Consider the following 19,297-nt stretch of genomic DNA (forward strand, 5'->3'; position numbering starts at 1 on the left):
TTGAATCTGAAATGACACAATAGACTCATGTGTTTGAAACCTTTGGTCCCCCACTGGTGCCACTGTTGTGGGATGTTTTTGAACTTCTGAGATGCAAGGAATGACTTGTGGGCCAGCTCCATTGGGGGTGGCTGCTGCTGGTTTGCTTCCTGTCTGCTGCCACACGTTTTTGTGTTATCATGAACTGATACCTCCTTTCTGTGCTATGATGGACTGATAGCTCCTTTCTGTGCTATGATGGGCTGATACCTGTTTCCTTTCTGTGCTATGATGAACTGATACCTGTTTCCTTTCTGTGCTATGATGGACTGATAGCTCCTTTCTGTGATATTGATGAACTAATACCTCCTTTCTGTGGTATGATGGACTGATACCTCCTTTATGTGCTATGATGCACTATACCTCTTGATGCTGTGACTTAACATAGTTTCAGCTCTAAATTGCATCTGCTATAACCATTGGTCACAGAAGCATAAAAGTAAGAGCACAAGTTGGGAAAGAAGGATTCTGGCAGGAGACAAAATTCTAAGAAGAGTTGGGGAGCATATTTCTGTAACAAATTAATATTCTATGCTGAAGCACTATTTTCCACGCTGAAGAGAGACACTTTAGATTCTAGTCAGTGGATAAGTGAACTTGCTATTGTTTCTGAAGAATTAAAGGTTGATATAAAGAGAAGTGGACATTTGAAATCCATTTAAGAAGATGTGAAAATTACTTGAGCAAATTTTATAAATAATTATATTTCTGAGCCTTTGCCCCTGGGAAGAGTATATCCAAAATGAACACAATTAGTTTTTAACATTGTGAGAAAGAAATTTACTTCTGTCTGAAGAATCAATTATATGTATTTTTATGTGTGAGAGAGTGGCGTTGTAATAGGTAAGGTTAGGAGATTGACTTAAGCAGCAAAAATTAAATTCTAGAAGATGTTGTGGGATGGACGATTTCAGTGCAAAAGTTGTTTTCAACACGGGAGAAGATGTCCATATACCTAAAGGAAGAGAAACAATTAAGCGAATAGAAAACAATAAAAAAGTAAGAGCACCATTTCTCAGAAATTAAAAGGGATTAGAAGATATATGAATATGCATAAGAAGACTGCGCGAATGTCTCTTATGTCATAATATAGTATCAATTCTAGTCCATTCAAGACTGCTGCTTTATTTCAGCTACTTAGCAGTCCATTTTATTTCCACGTCCAGTTTACCACATGTGCATGCTTTCTAATACACAAACCATCCCTATTTGTGTTTTTACTTATATGAAATGTATATTATTATTATGAAGGTGTGCAATTTTGGTAAACGTGAGTGACATTGAATAATGTATTTGATGCTGTCTTTATTTTTCACTTTGAGCTAGCATGTCCCACCCTGACTCAAAGGCCACTATGTACTGGCAGATAGCTGTGGGTATGGCCTACATAAAGTCATAAAATACCTAAAACATTGTAACATTATGAGTTCTTGCTTTCTTTTGTAGTTGCTTAGAACTGGATTGTGTGGTTTTTAAGTTTGAATTTTGTAGATGACATTGCCTCGTGTTAATGTCAAAAGGTCATATAGAGTCTCATCAATGCCATTATTTCCCAGAGAACTATGGGAATATCTAATCTGTTGCTTGCAGAGTACAATCTATTGTGTGTAGGCATTCAACTGTTCAATATTTTTTTCTTTACCAATGATGGGCATATGCGCTTTCTTCCATGGTAACACTGAAGGTAACATACATGCTTAGTCTTTAGCATTTTTGTTAAACATCTTTGGGATGTACATTTAATGTAGGATTTAATACACATATTTTATTAACTGGGTAGAGTCACATTATTTCTGAGAAAATCTTACTTCATTCTTGCTTCCAACTACAGTGGGTATGGTTCTTATAGGTCATGCCCCTGGTAGCACTTAACATTCTCTGCCTTTCTAGTTTGGGTTTGACTAACAAGATTTAAAGCAACTTCTTATTGTGACTTCATTCATGTTGTTTCTATTCATATTTATTTCATTTTTAGATGATGTCATAATATTCAAACGCATCACTGGTTTACATCTCTGGATGCACAAAAGAGACTGAATGTAGCTTTAGAAATACCGAAATCTCAGATGCAGTCCCCTGGCATTTTGTTTCTATTTGTTTGGGTTTGAAACTCACACTGGCCTTCAGCTCCCTATGTAACCAAGGATGTCACTGAACTTCTGACCCTCCTGACTCCAACCCCGAGTGATAGGACTGTAGGCATTTGCCACCGCATCCATTAACGCAGTGCCATGGACCAAACTCAGCTCATCAGTTGGTACTCCAGTAGCAGTCAGCCAGCCCTGACAACATATGTACAAGGAACAGTATACAGACTGAGCAGGTGATAGTTTGGAACATATATGCGTGCGTATAAATAACAATTAGTGAAAAAACGAGGCAATGCATTTGCAGGAGAGTGGGGAGGCATATATGGGAGCCAAGGGAGAAATATTTTTTATTGTAGTTATAGTCTCAAAAAAAATTGAAAACAAAACAAAATAAAACAAAACCTCATTTCTTTGTGCTTGCTAGAGAAGTACATTCCCAGAGGAGCTCCATCTGCAGTTCTGTTTGTGGTGTTTCGAGATGGGTCTTACTATGATTTCCAGGACGTCCTCAAACTCCCACTCCTTCTGATCTTGCTTCCTTTGTGCTCAATAGAGGTAGGCTGACAACTGGGAAGTGGGCAGGGTTAGACCTACTGCTGAAATGCTGGATCAGTAAGGACAGGTTTCACGGAGGCAAAAACATTGGGACTACGCTGCTCTTATTTAGCCTGTGCCTCTTCTCCAGTCCATGTGCTTTCCAATTTTGCCCAGCACGGTACTATCTCTACATTCTCTGGCTGCTAAGATCTGTTCTTGGTTTAATTTAGTTTAGTTTAGTTTAATTCGTTTTTTTCTTTCCAGATACCACCAATTCTCTTAGAACATCGTTCTCAGGACAGCTCCCCAGCCTGGGCTGTGAAAGTCAGCTTTGACATGTGGTGCTCTGCTTGCTTCCAGCATGCGAAGCTCTATGAGCTGCTAAGACTCTTCTGTCTCACCTTCCCTCTTTTAGCACCAAGGGAGGCAACCAGAAGGGTCTGATCTCTCCTCTCTTCACTGGTCCCGCAAAGGACTCACAGCAAAGACCCCGAGAGTCTGCAGTCCAGGGCAGTATTTTCTGAATAAGGTCTCTGTTCCCAATGAGAACCTCACAGAAACAGACTCCACTTCCGCTAACTACTAAGTTAGAGATGGCCTCTGTGTCCTGGCGTAGATGTTCATACAATAACATCAAGATTAACCCAGACAGGAATGGTTCTAATCTGCCAAGCCCACCTCATTGGGCTAAGGCCTGAGAGTCAATCCATTCCAAACCTGGCAAAAATGGAAACTGTGTTTCCAACCAGATACCCCGGGACTTGGTGAACTGATTCTTCATCTGTGAAGGTTACTGTGCACTGTGGTGGAATTTGTGTAGATGAGTTGGGCAGTGGGAACAAGTCTACAAAAACAGGAGATGCAATCCATCCTGCCACTTTTAGGCCCAGTTCTGCCCTGAACCGAGGGGCCTCCACCAGGTTAAGTTTTCTCTGCATACCACTCTGAAAACCAGTTCTATAAGCAAAATTTTTGGCACCGATGGTCTGGAGGCTTCTCCCAGGACAGTATCTTTGGAATCAGACAAAGATGCAAGTTTCTTTGGGTTCACGTGGCTGCTTACTACCCCCTCAGCTCCCGTTACAGATTCCTAAGCAGCCCTCAGAATCCATGATTCTGGAAAGTGACCTCTGAAATCTTGCTTTGTTCTGAGCCTGTGTCTCCCACCCGTCAGTCACTCAGCCTTCCAGTGACATGTGGGGTATGTGGTTGGTGACACATCTTTCCAGGCTACTAGTTCTTGTACCTAATTTACATTTCTTTGATTACTGGAAGGCCATAGACTTTCTTCTTAAGCTTCACCAACCACTGTGGAGTTCTCTCTTTTAGAATTGTTTGTTGATTTCTTACACTGTTTTCTATTGGGACTTCTGTTTGCCTAGTTAATTTTTAAAAATTCCCATCAGATGCTAGCTATAAATACCATGCTGGTTTTGTATATCGCAAACATCTTACCCTTATCTCTGTTAATTTTAGATGTAACGTTTCTGTGAAACAGAAATCTTTATTTTTTTTAATGCAAACATGCCGGAAGAGGTCAATACACACTAGAATTTTAGATTTTGAATGTGGAAACACAAAACTGAGTGGTTGGTTTGCAGTACGCAGTGGTATTGCTGGTATTCCATAGCTTATTTCTACCTTTTACCTATTACAGGACCAGTGGGTTTTTTTTCTGAACTCTTCCTCAAAACCTGTGAGTTATCTCAGCATCATCTCAATGCAGCATCTTTTGCTGAAGTAAATGGAGTCCATTTCCATTGTTTCTAATTAAGAAATTATTGACCCAAAGAAACAAGGAATCTGGAGCAGTCAAAGATACTAAAAAAATGTCATACATGCCCTGCCCTTTGTTTTATTTAGACAGGCTTTCATGCAGTTCAGCCGATCTAAAGCTCACTATATATCTAGAAGAAGGTAGCCTTGGACTCCTGACCCTCCTTTCAACTTGTGAGTAGTGAATTCTACGCCTGTTACCATCCTACCTAAATGGATACAAAGCTCTGCAATCAGTGCATTCTTAAACATCAAAATGGTTCTCTTCACAATTCCTTCAAGAAATTAAAAAAAGAACACAACTATATATTATGGAGTTAAGCTTGTCCTATTTGTATAAGTGAATCTCACACCTAACTCTTAAGTAGATTTTATTAAAATATATGCAGTAATAAAAGAAGAAAAATTTGAGAAGTTATTGTAAATGGTGTTTCTAAAGGTTATTTTAAAGGGAATCTTGAGTAAGTTATGTTTTCTTATGTATTTATTTATTTGGTGACCCAGTAATCTGCATTTCCTTACTTGCCCATCAGCTGCTTTTTTTTTTCTATTTATGGACAAACTTCAACAGTAAATACATCCTTTTCCCAGCACAAGCTTTATGTCCTATCTAGGATCAATTATGCTTTTGCAAAGGGGCAGTGCATTATTAAATCATGTCCAAAAGCGATAGATTTAGAGAATAAAGAGGGACCTTTATGCTGAGAGTTCTTAAGGATTGCAGCTTTTATTTATTTTTATAAAGTTTTTTTTTTTTGTTCTCTATCTGGTAATTGAAACGTGTCCAGATCCTAAAATAAAAATCTCCAAGAACAGACATGATTATGATTCTCCTGAGGGTGACTGTTTAGATCTTAGTTACATTTCAGAAAGTGAGACTTTGAGGGTCACTGTGAATGAGAAGTCTCTTGCTCTTTGTTTTGGTTCCTTGGGACTCACAGACTTTGAATCATAAGTTCCATATAGGAGTGGACTCTGTACGCCTCACCGGCACTCAGAGTACTTAATAGGAAGACAGCCATGACTATCTGAATGGGAACAGTGTTTTAGCTTAAAGAATAAATTGGAAAACTAATGAAGTTCAGGCAAAAAAAAAATAGGATGTAGAAATAGTTAAAATGCAGGTAAGGGTCTTACTAGCCTGATCTCCTATTAGATCTCCACTAATCTAGAGTGGAGATATTATAGAATTTCTTGAGTTCGTTATATATTTTGTAGATCAGTATTCTGATGTGAGGTTGGTGGAGATCTTTTCCATTAAGAAAGCTTCCTTTTTGTCTTATTGACTGTGTTCTTTCCTTTACAGAAGCTTCTCAGTTTCAGGAGGTTCCATTTATTCATTGTTGCTCTTATTGTCTGTGCTACTGGGGTTATACGTAGGAGGTGGTCTCCTGTGAGCATGCATTGAAGGCTACTTCCCACTTTCTCCTCTATCAGGTTCAGTGTGGTTGGATTTATAATGTGGTATTTAATCCATTCGGACTTGATTTGTGTGTGTGTGTGGGGGGGGCTAGATATGGATCTATTTGCACTCTATATGCTGATATCCAGTTATGCCATCACCATTTGTTGAAGATGCTTTCTTTTTTCCATTGTATAATTTTAGCTTCTTTGTCAAAAATCAGGTTTTCATAAGTGTATGTATTAATATCTGGGTCTTCAATTCAATTGCATTGGTCCAACTCCCTGTTTTTATGCCAATATCAAGCTGTTTTCATTACTGTAGTTCTATAATAGAGCTTGATGTAAGGAATGGTGATGCCTCCGGAAGTTTCTTTATTGCAAAGGATTGTTTTGGCTACTCTGGTTTTTTTTTTTTCCATATGAAGTTGATTGTTGTTCTTTCAAGGTTTGTGAAGAATTGTGTTGGGATTTTGATGGGGATTGCACTGAATCTATAGATTGCTTTTTGTTGGATTGCCATTTTTATTACGTTGATGCTACCCATCCAAGAGCATGGAAAAGCTTTCCATTTTCTGTTACCTTCTTCAATTTCTTTCTTCAATGCTTTAAAGTTCTTGTCAAATAGGTCTTTTACTTCTTTGATTAGTGTTACCACGAGATATTTTATGTTGTGGCTATTGTGAGGGTTATGTTTCTCTGATTTCTTTCTCAGCTTCATTACCATTTGTGTATAGGAGGGCTACTGACTTTTTTGAGTTGATCTTGTGTTCAGCCACATTACTGAAAATGCTTATCAGCTACCTCTAAGAATAATTTGGTAGAGTTTTTGGGGTCACTTGAATATACTATCATATCATCTGCAAATAATGAAAGTTTGACTTCCTCTTTTCCAATTTTAATCCCATTGATCTCCTTTTATTATCTTACTGCTCTATCCAGAACTTCAAAAATGATGTCAAATAGATATGGAGAGAGTGTACAGCCTTGTCTTGCTACTGATTTTAGTGGAATCACTTTGAGGTTCTCACTATTTATTTTGATGTTGACTGTCAGCTTAGTGTATATTGCTTTTTATTATGTTTAGATATATTTTTGTATCCCTGATGTCTACAAGAACTTTATCATGAAGGGGTGCTGAATTTTGTTGAATGCTTTTTCAGCATCTAATGAGATGATAATGTGTTTTTTTTCTTTCAGTTCATTTATATGGTGGGTTACATTGATAGATTTTCCTATGTTGTATTATCCCTGCACTCTGGGGTGAAGTTGACTTAATCATGGTAGATGATTTTTTTATGTGTTCTTGGATTCAGTTTGCCATTATTTTATTGAGTATTATTGTATCTATGTTCATGAAAGATATTGTTCTGTAATTCTCTTCCTTGGTTGAGTCTTTGTGTGGTTTCAGTATCAGGGTAACTGTAGCCTCATAAAAAGAGTTTGACAGTTTTCCTTCTGTTTCTATTATGTGGAACATTTTGAGGAGTATAGGTATTAACTCTTCTTTGAATTTCTAGTAGAATTCTGCACTGAAACCATCCAGCCCTGAACATTTTGGGTTGGAATGATTTGATGACTGCTTCTATTTCCTTGCAGGTTATAGGGGTTATAGGTTATAGGTTTGGGGGCAGAATAGGACTTGTAGCTTATAGGATCTGATTGATGGGATGTGGGTGTTGGAGCAGCCTACCTGCAGGAAACTTGCCTGATAACTGGCTAGAGAAACTGAAGCAGGTAGGAGAGGAGCCTAGGGTTTTGTCCCAGTATTGAGGGCCTAGAGAATAGGGTGTCCCACTGTCGGGGGGGGTCACTCAACTCTTTGTCCTCTTCTATGTATTTGAGGCTTCTGTTTCAGAGTTCCTCTCAGGTCACAGGGGATAGGAGGGTTGGGATGAAGAAGCCTCATAGACTACAAGGTCTGATGGATGGGATATGTGTGTTGGAGCAGCCTACCTGCAGGGAACTTGCCTCCTACAGAAGCTACAGAAGCTCGGAACCAGTGACTTTTAGTTATTTATTCACTTAGCAGAAATTTCTACTACGTTGAAACCAGCTTGAAAGTCATAGGCATCTGAGGGACTATAAAATATATTCCTTAACCTCAAAGGGTTTATAGTAAATTAGGGAGACAATTAAAAAACACACGATTTTAATTACATTGTGATGAGGATTAAATCATATATAGTAGAAAACCAGGATCCAACTGTATTATAATGGAAGTCCTTATGTTTTCTTCAAAATTTTATCAGGGCATGGATTTAACATGGTGATCAAGTGATTACCTATCATATTTGAGGCTTTCACACACACGTGCTTGCACCCCCCCCCACACCTAGTGCTTGAGTACTTGTTATGTCTAAGGTAGTATGAAACATTGAACCACAACTGTAAAGCTCATAAGGATAACTACAGTCTCTATAACAGTTACATTTTGAGGCTGATAGGAACTTGAGTTGACCAGTATTGGCAGTAGTACAGTAAGTATAATGATTGGAATCATATAGTATATTGTTAAATCAATTTAAAGGAAGATCGAATTTGGCTATAAGAAGAGATGGCTAAATTGGCAACAGAAAGCTGAAAAGTATTCAAGAAAATGAGGGGGGAATAGAATAGCCCACATGGAGGTAAAAGACTCATAGACTTGCTAGTTTGATGAAAACTACGTTGTATTTGAAGGTACAAGTATGTGTCTTGTACCTTCAGACAAAGTCTTGAATGACCAAGGATTCTGTAGAGGTACACAGAGAATAAAGTGTCATGGGACAGAGTGAATTATTCGGACTTTATTATTTGGGATGTAGAAAACCATAGGAAAATATTCTATAAGAAGGAGTGGGGAGAGGGGGAGAGGAGTGGGAGGAGGGGGAGGGAAATGGGAGGCGGGGAGGAGGCAGAAATTTTTTTCAACAAAAATAATAAATAAAAAAAAGAAGAGGACAAATCATACAGGCACTAGAGCAAATTGTAGACTTAGAGACAGTCAAACATCATGTAAGGAAGAGCTGGGGGTGTGGCTAGAGAGGGAGGACTTGTTCACAGTGCTTAGAGTCTTGGGTGTGAGGATAAGGAAGAGGAAGAGCAAGAGAAGCAGTAGAAAGAAGAGGAGCAGGGGAGAGAGGAGGAAGAGAAGCAGGAGGAGGCTGCAGCAGGCGCAGGAATGGAGGGAAGGTGGTAGAGGGTAGAGGAGAGGGAGAAGTACAAGATATGAAGAAGAATGTCTTCTTAGGCTTATAGTCCAGTCAAGTTTAAAGGAGAAGGAGGCCTCATTAGGATAGTTAGCTGTAAAAACAGAACAGACCAGAGAAGTTTGAATCATAAGCCTTTGTGCCCCAGGTCTTATACTATACTTGACCCTAAACAACAGTCAAAAAGTTTCTGAAGTGGAAGAGGAAAATACTTGAGACAGGGATTGATGGAACTACTCTGTGTCAGATCTTGCCTGTTCACCAGGTCTTCAAACTTAGTATGTCCCAAACTGCCTATGTGTTGTCTATGAAGTCAGTCCCCTTGACTGACTTTTACTCAGTTTTGGAATTCTTTCCCAGCACATGATGCTTTGTATCATTTACCACTTTCTTCTTTGTTTAAAATAGCCCTGTGATGGTTCACATTATGGTTGATGGTTAGCATTGTGTTTAAAATTTGAAAACTTCTGTACCTAAAGAATCGATGAGGAAGTTACTCTAGTTTGTAAACCCTCAGCTTGTACAAGCTGCACCCTAGTCATCTACTTTCTCGCAGATGTTGAAGACTACTCTTATAATTAACTGATCTTGTAAAATTTGACTGCTGTTACTGAAAGATAATGGGTCACAAGAGTGGCTACTGTGCTTCAGTATGAAAATGCTTGCTTACTCGATTTATCTTAGGCATCTACAGATATGATTGTATTATCATTGATGCTGCTGTTATTAGTATCATTTGTAGATGTTTCTCAAAGTAAGACTATATTGAACTGACAGTTGACTAAAAGTCTTAGGACTTTCCCCGTGATGCGATAACTCAGTTATTTTAGGAATTTATTTCTACGAACAAAATAAGCTCAGCTTTCACTGTGTTCTCCTTCTTTTGAGAGTGATAGAAAATTCTAACATGAACTGGACTTAATGGCTTTTTTATGACAACACTGAGCAAAAACAAATCAAGGTTAATTGAGAGAGGAAGAGGGAGTAACCAGTCTGATTTTAGGGTTTGAACTGAATTGGATCAGTCTCTATGCAGCTCTTTAGTTGGAACTGGAGTTGCCATCTAGAAAGAAGAAACTTCTGGTTTCCTGGAGAAAGCATTGTACAAGTTCAGTAACCAGTCAGAGTGGTCATTTACATTTTGTTTTTCTTGTTTTGTTTTTGTTTATTCTGTTGAATAGTCTAGTGAGACAGTAGAAGACATTCACCTTTGAATTTAGAATTACCATTCCAAGTATGTTTCTGGTCTTGATTACCCCACCATTTTTACCTGTATTACCTAAATCAATTTTAACCACAGCTCCATGGGATAGACATTACCATTTTTAAAGACATTATCATTTTCGAGGAAATTGAGCACGTTTCAGTCTCACACAGATACTAAATGATGTCTCAAAGATATGGGTTTGAGTGTTTTTAACTCTGAAGTTTAAAAGTGGCAGATGGATTATTTAATGTAATGACAAAGTGCAAGCAGGCAATACTTCTGAGAGCCTTGGAATCCAGATGGAGGGGAAAATGATGGAAGAGGGAAAGAGAGAGCTAATTGCCTAGGCCATTTCCCATGTCTGTGGTGCCACATCTTATGAGTTGGTCACTTCATTTTGTCTCTTAAGCGGAGAAAATGAGGAATAGAAAACGTAAGTAACTCAACAGGCCTCAAACCATGCAATGGCACTGAACAAGTTTTTTTTCAGTTTGTTTAAAGTGTGTTGTGGTCCCAGCATTAAAACATGTGGTTAACCCCAGACATTTCACAAAGCCTGCTAGCTCAAAAGCTGGTTTTAGCAGCACATATGAGGGAGATATGATATGATATGTTATGCTTCTAAGCTTGAGTTCGTGGTGCAGGGATTTTCCGTAGAATTTTTTTTGTTATGACTCAGAAACATCAGAACAGAATATGTCTTAGAAACTGCATTTTCCCCTTTCCAATTAGTTTAAATAACGGTAATATTTCATGAAAATTATATATCACAGGCCAAATATGTTTCTTGACTGTTTTTAGTAATTCAAGATACAAATTAAGAAAAAAATGTTATAATTGCTTTAGCTAAAATATTAAGAAAGGAAAACCTTTATGTGAGTTAGTTTTGGACAAGTTAATAAAAATGTGTGATGGTCTGTCTTCAAGTTTTTTTATGTATACTGGTGATAGTCATGTATTTTAGAGAGACAAAGTTTCAAGTTCTGTGTATGTGTTTGTTCTTCACTTCATTTTTCATGCTTATCAGTAATTTGTATTTCTGATGGATTAAAGTTCTGTAGTTGCAACTGTTGTAATATCATTTCTATGTGTGTGGATTTTAAAATTTTTCTTTAAATATTTAAAGGAAAAGAGAAGGAGTATCTGTTATTTGTGGTTAGATGGCAGAAGATGAATATTTTACCAGCAAGTTATAGGACCTTTTAGAAACTTAGGCAACAGGTATGTGTTTATTATTCAGTACCTTCATGAAAAAAATAGATTTTTCAACTACTGAGGTTATACTGGTGAACATAATTTAAAATAAAACCTGAGAAAAGTAAAAGAGATTAAATAAATATTCATGAAAATGCCCTCTTCAGGAAATAGGGTCATTTGAACAGTCTATTCCATTAAAAATCGCTTTATTTCACTTAAATTGGTTACCTCGCAGGGAAATCGAGACCAAAGACATGAATTTGAAATCTCTCTACTGCATTAAACAGATGGAATGTATCATTAAAAAAATCTATAACTGATCAGTTATTTTAATCGGTAAAGTCAGGGAGGCATCAAATACACATTTAAATAATATTTTAACATTGTATAGAAATTAGTCTTTATAATTACATGCAAATACTAATAAACCGAAAATTATACTTTTATAGCATTATTGATGATCTAAAGAAGTTGCCTAAAGGTAATGTACAAACCGTTATAACGGTCAATTCAGAGTAAATGGCAATCAGGACACCATAAAATTGTTAGCAGCCTTTGATTTTTATTTATGAAAATCATTATAAATTAAACCAAATGATTCTGTCAAATGTTAATACACTCGAAACTTTACCCTTTTAAATTGACTATTGATGCCCTACAGCTAATCTAAAACAATTTTGCTATTTTCACTTTAAATCATTTATAACTAGATAGCATCTCAGACTTCTGCTTATCATAACTTTATACTGTGCTCCTGTCTCTCCATTTTATTCTCTCTGCCTCTTTAACTGATGCTTTTAAGTTTTATCTATTATCTCAAATAATTTGGGAATCATTAAAAGAATTCTGGAAAAAGATAGGACAAAAGAGATCGTTCTAGTTCAGTAGCTGCAGTATCTACTGAGAGCTGTGAATGCCAGCTCCTTCATGAATCAACCACATCATAATCCCTGGTCAAGTTACATGCATAACAGAACCTGAGCAGGCCATTGGTGTGACCCAATTACATCATAAAATCTGCAGGTACCAGATACCTTTGTATTCCTCACTAGGTCCATGTTCTTGCTCTCTTTGAGCAGGGAGTGTGTTGGAACAGCTCCAGGATATCTTGTTCATCTTGTATAAGAGAATGTCCTCTTTACAGACCCAGGGTAGTAGGCTTTTGAGTAAAGAACATGCGGTGTGACTGCCTTCCCTACAGCCAGAAATGCTGACAGGATTGAATTAATCGATATCTCAGCGTCTCATCTGGGAGTCCTGCTCCACTTCCAGAACCTGCCTCAAGCAATCCAATGTAGACAAGGGTAGAATGTGGTGAGTGGCAGGGTACTAGAAGTTCTGGTTGGAACATAGGCTACCCCCCCCCCCCGGCCCCTTCACTTCTGCCACTAGGTGTAACCACTTGGAGTTTTTATTCAAGTTAAGAATTTAAGACAGTTCAACATGCAGACTGAGGTGTAATTATTTTCGTTTGGCAAGTATAGATTTTAGTCTCTATAAGAAATATGTGATAGTGGCTAGGTAAATATCTCAGTGGATAAAGAACTTGCTGCCTGAGCCCGAAGACCCGAGTGTAAGTCCCCTAAGTCCCCATACTCACATTAATGCTGGTTGGGAATGCTATCTCACCTGTAATCTTAGCACTCCATAGTTCAAACCATGGGCTTCCCGAGCTAGTTATAGTAGTTGAACTAGATAGTTCTGGATTCAATGGAGAGACCATTATTCTATATAGAAGGTGGAAAGCAATCCATAAACACACTTTGGAATCCACATGAGGGTGCATATACATATATGTGTAACCGCAGACATGCGTGCCTATGCACATGCAAGCACATATACACATATGCATGCACACCATTGACACAGACAAAAGAGAAAGTAAAACGAAATGCATTCAAAAACTTAATTATTTCAGTTGAAGTTTATTTTACAAAACAAAAACACTTGTCTCAAAAAAAATAGAAGAAAATAAGAACGATCTACTAGGACGGGAGAAAACAAAGGAGTAGGCCAGCTGCAGCTTACACATACCTGACACACACTTCTCCCTGGCTGGTGTGTCTCTCATCTCCTTCCTGCAGTTTCCAGTCTGTGTCTAGGGCTCAACATTTTCCTGTCTTTATGCCTTCTTTGTTCTTAGATGACTGGATTTAGTTTTACAGGGATTGAGGTGTATGAACGGCATTAGACTATTGTTTTATGTTTCGATTAAAAGCTGGATCTGGAGTTGGGGGTATGGTTCCCCCTCCTCTAGACCCAAGCATGTTTGTTTAAAATGTTTTCTACAAAACTCTGTACCATGCCAGACGAGCCACCTGCTATATGGCAGATTAAGGGGAGCAGAACAAAATAAAAGGGCAGACTATTCCCAATGAGGACTACTGCTATTCATTTTATGCGCTTTTGGTTTCGTTCTAACTCTCTGAAATGTTTGCTAAAGTATAAATCTTACCTTAAGATCTGTAAGCATTCTGGGTAAGGTTACAAATCTGAAAAATCTGGATCCTTTTCCACCTGAGCTGCAGTGCTTACATTTACATCAGTGGTAAATGGTGAACAGACATTTTGATTTTGTTAAACTTATCTACTAGACCTCATAGTTATTATTATTATTTATCACCGCTGTAGACTAATGATCATGTTGTAATCTTTTAATATTGTGAAATTAAAAATTAGGAAGTGAAGAAGATAGATATGTGAAAAGCTACTATTTGTCAGTCAATTTAAAATATAATTTAGGAATAGATGGCCACCCCAGCAGTGTCCAGTCTGTCCGAACAGGTGTGGAGCTTCAGTACATCTGTGGTCAGGCCCTTTGCCAAGCTAGTGAGGCCCCCTGCTTGGATATATGGCATAGAAGGTCGCCCTTTATTCTGCTGCTCTAAACAGGATAAGCTAGATTAAATGGAAAAGGAGTTGCTGCTGCTGGGACAACTCCTAAAGGATTCCAAGGTATTTCCTGCTGTTCTGAATCCCTGCATTAAGTGCTCTACCAAAAAATAAAAAAGTCTGAAGGGCATCATAAGGAAAGAAAGGTTTCCTCTACTGGTCGCCAACATGATGAATTTACTTGTTCAAAACGGTTACCTAAGCAACACCCAGGGAGTCATCTCTGCATTTCCCACCACTATGAGTATTTACCATAAAAATGTGTCTTGCATGGTGACCACAGCATCTTCTGTAGATAAAGCTGTTCTCTCTCATTTAAAGACAGCTCTGAAGAATCTCATGAGTCAAAGCTAAGTATCAAAATGGAAGGTAAAGATCAACCCGTCAATTGTGGATAGCATGGTTGTTTGAATTGGGGAGAAATACGTTGAAATGCCTGCAAAGACTGAGATTCAGAAGCTCAGCCATGTCCTGGAGGAGATGCTCTGAAAAGCTCCATCATCTTTGAAAATTTCTATACTTGGAGCAACAATAAAGTGTTTCCTAAACAGACATAAATAAATAAATAAAATGTAAAAATAAGTTATAAGGGAGATATATGATTTTGCTGGATAAAGCTACTTTTGTAAGCTATGTGTTATTCAATGGAAGCCTCAGTGCCAGTTGGGGGTACCTCCATATTAGTTGTTGGTCAAGGAGTATCCAGAGCACCCCTACAAGCAAACTGCCTTTTTCCATTTTTACTAGTTGGCTACCACAACTAGATGATAGAAAAAAAAAACTCTATTGTTTTTTGCACTTTGGTTGCAAGTTGTAGAGAAATCAAGCCGGACCTAATCTGGAACTTCCTCTTTGCCACCTAGCTTTCATAGTGCCGGATGTTGCTATGCAAGCTGCTGGGGGAGAAAAGTCATCAGCCTTCACCAACTAGCTATAAATATGATTGTTTTGGCTTGGATTTATATTGCTGTGAATAGACACCATGGCTAGGGCAACTCTTATAAGGAAAACATTTAATTGGGGTGGCTTATAGTTCAGAAGTTCAGTCCATTATTATTAGGGTGGGGAGCATGGTAGCTCAGAGTATAGTATATACAGGCAGATGTGGTGTTGGAGAAGTAGTTGAGAGTCCTACATCTGGCAGGCAACAGGAAGCCAGCTGTGACACAGGGAGATACACTGAGTATATACGAGATCTTAAAGTATATTAGGGGGTTGCTTGTTTGTTCCCGGCCACCCAGACCACAAAATAACCACACAGAAACTATATTATTTAGATCACTGCTTGGCCAATCACATAAATGAATTGCTAGCTAGCTCTTTTTATCTTTGGTTAACCCATTTCTATTAAATATATTTTACCATAAGGCTCATGGCCTACCTGCATGGTTCCAGCTGACAGCTAACATCTTTCCCCTCTAGTGACTCCATGGCTTCTCCTTGACTCTGCCTTCTTTCTTCCAGCATTCAGTCCAGTCTTCCCCTCCTAGCTTTCTTCTGCCCAATCACAGGCCCAAAACAGCTTCTTTATTCATTAACCAATAAAAGCAACACATATACAGAAGGACTTTGCATATCATTAAAGTACACCCCTACAGTGACGTACTTCCTCCATCTAGGCCATACCTACTCCAACCAAGTCATACGTCTAATAGTACCACTCCCTATAAGCTTTATGGGAATCAATTGCATTCATATTATCACATTGATGAACTACAGTACCAACCCACTAGGCAAGATGTGTGTACTAGGACCATAGTAGTATAATTCTATGGGGTTAACCAATCACTTTATGATTGAATGGGACTTGTTTCCCAGCATGAACTTCATAAGTAAATCTCATCCCGCATAACAGCTTCTGACTAGATAGGGCACTGACCCTGAGGGAAGGGATCTTACTGCTTCTGTTTAAATATATTAATATGGTTCTGTAAGCAGAAACTGCTCATTCATTTGCCAGTTGCCCAGACCCAAATAATCATGTAGAAAGTATATGAATTACAACACTGCTTGGCCAATGGCTTAGGCATATTTATAGCTAGCTCTTATATCTTAAAGTAACCCATTTCTATTAGTCTGCGAATCTTCACGAGGCTGTGGCTTACTGGAAAGGTTCTGGGCATCTTTCTCCTTTGGTAGCTACATGGCATCTCTTTGAATCCCCCTACTCTCTCTATACATCTCTGTTTGGATTTCTCACCTGACTTTACTCTGCTAAGTCATTGACCAAAACAGCTTTATTCTTCAACCAGTAAAGCAACACATATACAGAAGGACAGCCACATTATGGTGCCTTCAAATTATCTATGTTAATATACACAGACAAGTGTTACTCAGCCTTAGGCAGAGGAGTTTCTCTCTTTAATAAATGGCATGGTTGTTAAAGGCACTGCAAATAGGAACGAGTTGAGTGCTCAGTCCTAACACAAGACTAAAATATCCTAAAATATCTACCTCATTTGCCTGAGGTAATCTTGAAGAAGGTGCTGTAGAAAGAACAGGAAGGCTGGGAGGTAAGGAAAAGGGCATGAAATGCTGTTTTCTGGGCAGGGCATACTCATTCAACCATGATCTCACAAGAACTTCTGTTGACTACACTGGGTCTGCAAAAGACTGGGTCTATCAAAAGTCAAGCATGGGTTGGGGAGAGGGATACATTGGTTGCGAATGGATTTTGGGAGACAGGAAGTAATTGCTTTCTAGGTTTTTATCCACTGGTAGGCCCATTGGGATCCAAAAATTCATGGTCACACATACACCTCTGGTTAAATACAGTGAGTCATAAAACAAAGAAAAAAAAACGAATGGGGAAAAGTCTTGAGAGGAGGAGGGTGTTGTCAGGAGTGGAAAGGACATAAGATAGAGTGGAAGCTAGGAGTAATTAGAATGAATTACATATATGTATGATATTATGAGAGAAAAAAAATTTAGTCAGTTGAGAACAGGATGCCCGAGGGGTGACAACTGAGATTCTGTCTTGGACTTCATAAGCATGGTTGCACACAGGAAGGCACCTGCACACACAAGGATACCTGCACACACTAAAATATACACACATGCACAAAAGAAAATTATCTAACAATGGCATTACAAAGACATCTGATATCCTATATATAGCCACCACTGTCTCAATAACATGGAACCATTCTTTGAGAAGCTCATCCATACAGCACCTCTCTTTCTCTTAATTCATGCTTAAACTCTATATTAAAATATATTTTAACAAATCACAGCACAGCTCTGTTCAAGAACTATAAAATTAAATATTAGGAATAAGAGTTAAAAAATACATGTAATAAGAATAGCAATGTGAACTGACTGGGCGGCAGGAAGGGGAGCAGCTGTAAAAGGGAAGGGGTATGGAAAGGCAGTGAGAGAAGGGAGCCAATGAGGAAAAGGGATAATGAGTCACACATATGAAGATGCTAAGATCAAGCCTATTATTTTGGTGCATTGATGTCTACTTTTAATTGTCCGTTTGACAGAGCATAGATCATATGGGAAGAGAGTCTCAATAACCACTGACTATTCTGAGTATAGCTTTGGTGATTTTCTTGATATTGTTAGTCCACTGTTGGTGGCACCATTCCCTGGGTTTGGGTCCTGGAGTGTGTAAATGCTGAGCAGTAAGTATGTATGTGTTTACTTTCTCTCTGCTCTTAAATGCAGATGTGACCAACTTCTTCAAGTTCATGTCTAAATTTTCTACAGTAAAAGACTGTAACCTGGAATGTAAGCTGATCAATGCCTTTCTTACTTAAAGTTTCTTTGATCAGGGCATTTTATCACAGCCACAGTGAATGAAACAAAGACAATTGCCAACATAAAGATATACTAGAACTATTAACTTATTACATTTATTTCTTTTTAAATGGCAATTATTTGATTATAATTTTGAAATTAATTTTGCTAACTTGATTTCTCCTATAAACTCAGAGAAAGAAAGTTTCCCCCTTCTGAGTTTCTATTGGCAATAATAAATATTCCTTTCTTGACCTGATGTCATTGTATCTTAGACGATGGAGTGCTAACAGTTTTCCTATAGTAGGTATAGAGACAGTGGTTATACTACTTCTCACTCATAGCTTTACACAGTGACTAAAGTGGTGGGAACACAGTTTCCTTGGATTTCTGGAACTCAAATATGATAGTGATTTGGTTTTTCCTAGAACAGAGCTATTATTGTTCCTGGAAACAATTATTTATTGAAAGTGCGTTTCTTTTCTTTAGAGAAAATTATCTAGTTATATCTAGAGTGCTGTAAAGCTTAAAGAAATCTGACCTTGAGGGATTCCTTGATTTTACTGTATATTAATTTGCGTGCAGCACTTCACATGAGGGCGAGAATGGCTAAAATATTTTCTAAGTCATGTGCTTTTCTCAGAACACACTGAACGTTCTTAAGATGAATATTTCAAAGCTGTATGTTTCTAGAGATTTTTTAGCCTGTGTGGAGTTGTGTGCTTCAAGCTGCCTATTTTCTTCATCGATGACTGTTTTGAGATAGAAAACTTTTGCACGCATTACTATTTTGTTTCCAGCTTTTAGTCAGGACTGAAGATAGGGAATTCATTAATTTTTGAAAATTCAAAAGAAAAAAAATAGATTATATTATGAATACTTCAGAGGAATAACTTGAGCTGTCATTGGAAATACAGCAGAGTTTATTCAGGCCAGGCAGGAAGCTGACAGGAAGCCGTGCAATGGTAATCAGAGGAAAACAGTGTGGACTAGGGAGAGAACGTGTCCAGGTTATAGGAGGGAGGTGCGGTGTAAACCCAGTGGAATAAGGCTGCCAGAATGTGTGATAGATGTGTAGGATCTGATTTTTAGCATGCCAGTTGTCAATGTATCAGCATGTTTATGAAGTTAGGGGGAATGGGTCTTAATGGCCAGGAGTTTGCTCCTCCTATAGAGAAAAATTTCAACAGTACATTTCAACCATGATCAGTTGCTTCTCTAAGGAA

At 38.2% G+C, this 19,297-nt stretch overlaps 1 pseudogene; it reads left to right on the top strand.

Annotated features, from left to right (window-relative positions):
- Nucleotides 1–14,186: 14,186 nt before the first annotated feature.
- LOC126487891 (ATP synthase subunit O, mitochondrial-like) lies at nt 14,187–14,819 on the top strand (annotated as a pseudogene).
- The last annotated feature ends 4,478 nt before the right edge of the window (nt 14,820–19,297 follow it).

This window comes from Alexandromys fortis, unplaced genomic scaffold, assembly GCF_014885135.2.
Source record: "Alexandromys fortis isolate MF-2015 unplaced genomic scaffold, M_Fortis_MF-2015_v1.1 scaffold_176, whole genome shotgun sequence".
NCBI classification, from domain to species: Eukaryota; Metazoa; Chordata; class Mammalia; order Rodentia; family Cricetidae; genus Alexandromys; species Alexandromys fortis.